Below are 3202 nucleotides of genomic sequence, written 5' to 3'. Positions count from 1 at the left end.
GAATGCTAAAGGTCGCTGTTAATAGAGAATCCTCTTGAGGCTGGCTGCAGAAAAACCGCAAGTCATGTACACACCCAGCCAACAAAAACAGACTTTTACAGCATTACAAACATATTTACAGCCTGGTTCAAAAAGCAGCTTGGGTCAAAACGCTGATTTCACTATAGGTACACACTGAACGGTGACTAAATTTTTTTTCTTTCTCTGCGGTTTAGAAGTTATCAGGATCGTTTGATTTTCCAAATAGAGCCACAGCTCAGGTCACATGACCGCCAGGTGTCCTGCAGCAGCTGGAAGAAAAACTCACAGCTGGCGTCATAGTGAATGAAGCTGCGTCCATGAATTGGCTTCATTTCATCAGGGTATATGCTGAATCCTGAGGTTAAATTCAATACATTTTTGAGACTTTTTAAAAAACCTTTCAAAAAGTCTTAAAGTGATACTCTGGGATGGAACAAGTTGGGTCCTATCACAAGGTTTAGGGCAGAAATTACCCCTACAGCAGTGTTTTAGTGCAGCAGAAGCTCAGGGCGCTCGCACCAAACACCCCCACCCTGCTCCTCTGCCGGTTTCCTCTGCACTCAGACGGGGCCATATTTTACTTGACCAAAAACACAAATAAACGGACTCCCACTGAAAAAATCTGATATCAGTCTGCATTCATGCTTTATTTAGAGAATTTCAGCCCGTTATTTTCACACAAAAACACCGCTAAATAAGGCTCTAGTTCTCATCGTGTCTCTTCGTCCTGGCAGACTACCTGCGTTTGTTTATATCTGGCACGCCGCATGCGCGGACTGATACACTAAGCAGCGAGTGCCTCATAGCCAGCTGTGGCTCTGCAGCGGAGGTAGCGCCGTTTTACGACACGATAAGAACTAGAGCCTTATTTAGCGGTGTTTTTGTGTGAAAGTAACGCGCTGAAAATTCTCTAAATAAAGCGTGAATGCAGACCAATATCAGATTTTGGGAGTCTGTTTATTTGTGTTTTTGGTCATTTAGAATATGGCCCCTTCTGAATGCAGAGAAAACAAGCTAATCTCTGCCCTAAACCTTGTGATAGGACCCAACTTGTTCCATCCCTAAGTATCACTTTAAGGATCTGGAGGGAAACTGTTATGTAACTTCCAAAATTGGTGGTTTTGATGTGATGTAACTGAAAACTTTCTGACATATTCAAAAGTACGGAATAACTCTGAATACAATACTTAGTTATCTCTGCTTTATTTTTATTATAATACCTGGCATCAGTCTCTAAAACACCAATTCAAAGCAGAGCGTAAACCTTTGGTCCATGATGATGAAGTTAGAAGGAGCAAGGAGAAGTTTGGGCACCGACAAACAAGAAGCTACAGTGACGTGTCACAGATCTTTGTCAGGGGTTAGTGGACTCATGTAGCTGCATATGTTAATTAAAAACGTATTACACACCATAATATTAGGTTGTATGTCTGTGATAAGGTCAACTGAAAATTCATCCTGAATGTCAGGGTTTTGTCTTTTGAGATAACTTTGCAGAGCAGTTGCGTTACTGTCCTGTTTTTTTTTTATTTTTTTTACAATTTTTTTTAATGATTTAATGAATTCCAAGCAAATTTACATACATTGACAACACCTGTAATATGAACTCATTTTTCCAGACTTGTCTGCCACGAGTAATTGTTCTTCTTTTGTTGCAAAATTTGAGTTCAGGTGATATTCGTTTTTTTTATTCTTAGATTAAAGTGTGCTTAACTTAACTGTTTTTGATTACAGCAGGTGCCTGCTGTAATTGGTGAGGACGAATCATCTATTGAGAGGCATGTGCGTGATCTTCATATGCAGTATGAGAAGATGCAACCAGACACTTCTGTGGTTAAAGACCGGATGCAGCGAACGCTCACATGGCGGCGAAAAGAGATCACAGATGGCATGACGGTGGAGGATGTTCAGATGAAATATCCTTTTCTAAGAACACCTTCAGGTGTAAGTGATGTGAATTGCAATACATTCAGTCTATTTTTTGATGGAAAATTTGAATAAAGGTGAACGCTAACAATAGCACTTGTAACTCTTTTAATAAATATAGGTCTGAAGGTGTGGAGATGATCTGGTTAAATTATTAAGGAATCTACTGAATTTCCACTCTTGTACTTGTGGGAAAAGGTTGGCAGGATCCATCCATCTACGGTCAGTTAGTGCCGCTGATGGAAAGAGAGCTTCATGTGCATAGAGCCAAAGGTGTCAAGCTTGTGGAAGGAAAATCCCCGTTGGCCAAACATTACTTTGAGGCAAGGGAGGAAATGCTGGCTGAGGATCTTCAAGGTATTGTGTGCTACATCGGTTTTAAATAATATATGAATGTAGCTATAACTTTGTTTTAACGGCTTTTAATATTTTAATGAGTTTTGGTAAAATAAAAACAGCAACTAGGTTTTCATTAAAGAGGTTAAAGTTAACCAGAAAAAAAAGAAACATTTAAAAGTTTTAAAACTATTTTTTGTTTTCAAAATAAAATAAATTGGACATCCAGAAAGCAGTGTTACATACTCCATAGCTAACTTTTAAGATCTATTTCACTATGTCTTAACAGATGTGGACTTTTGTGCTGCCTTTGTTTTGCTGGCCAACATTTTTAAGGAGAAGATGGACCAGTTTATTACATTGGGACAGGTATGGAGTTAGTTCTTATATCTAGTTGTAAGAGGCATGTTTGTGTCTTTTTGTACTGGAACATTTCCATACCACACTTTAAGGCAGTTTTTGGTAAAGTATGACAAGGGTCTGGAGCCTTGATCATCAAACTGGATCTAATTTATACACGTTTTCTCCACTTCTGTTATTTTATTTTGCAGGTTGCCACTTAAAGTCCTTACCCAACTGTTCAGCTACTAGACGGTGACTGGAAGGCAGCCTTTACCAGAAGGCTTCCAGTTGCAGTCAAAGTGGATGTTGTGGACTTGTGCCAAGGAACGGGAGTTGAAGAAGGGGTAATTGCTGCCTTCTGTGCCTATTTTGTTTTTAACTTGGCCTACCCACCCAACATGAAGAAAACACTGACAATTCTCCAACGCACTGTACTGAACATCACTGCTGTGGGTGACAAGGCCCTTCCTGTGTGTAAATAAAATGTATTATTATTATTATTATTATTATTATTATTATTATTATTATTATTAAATTGGAAGTACTGGCTACCTAGGCAGCCAAACAAGATTGTGGC

At 39.1% G+C, this 3202-nt stretch overlaps 1 long non-coding RNA gene across 1 annotated transcript; it reads left to right on the top strand.

Moving 5' to 3' along the window:
* Nucleotides 1-2112: 2112 nt before the first annotated feature.
* LOC141805085 (uncharacterized) lies at nt 2113-2949 on the top strand. The gene is made up of 3 exons (XR_012599687.1): nt 2113-2304; nt 2573-2652; nt 2835-2949. It is a non-coding gene; the product is annotated as an uncharacterized LOC141805085 (long non-coding RNA).
* The last annotated feature ends 253 nt before the right edge of the window (nt 2950-3202 follow it).

The sequence above is a fragment of the Halichoeres trimaculatus genome, unplaced genomic scaffold, assembly GCF_033239565.1.
Source record: "Halichoeres trimaculatus isolate MK-OKI-2021-1 unplaced genomic scaffold, fHalTri1.1 fHalTri1_scaffold_16, whole genome shotgun sequence".
NCBI classification, from domain to species: domain Eukaryota; kingdom Metazoa; phylum Chordata; class Actinopteri; order Labriformes; family Labridae; genus Halichoeres; species Halichoeres trimaculatus.
The sequence above is the reverse complement of the archived record's forward strand: the minus strand, read 5'-3'. Positions and strand labels throughout refer to the sequence as shown.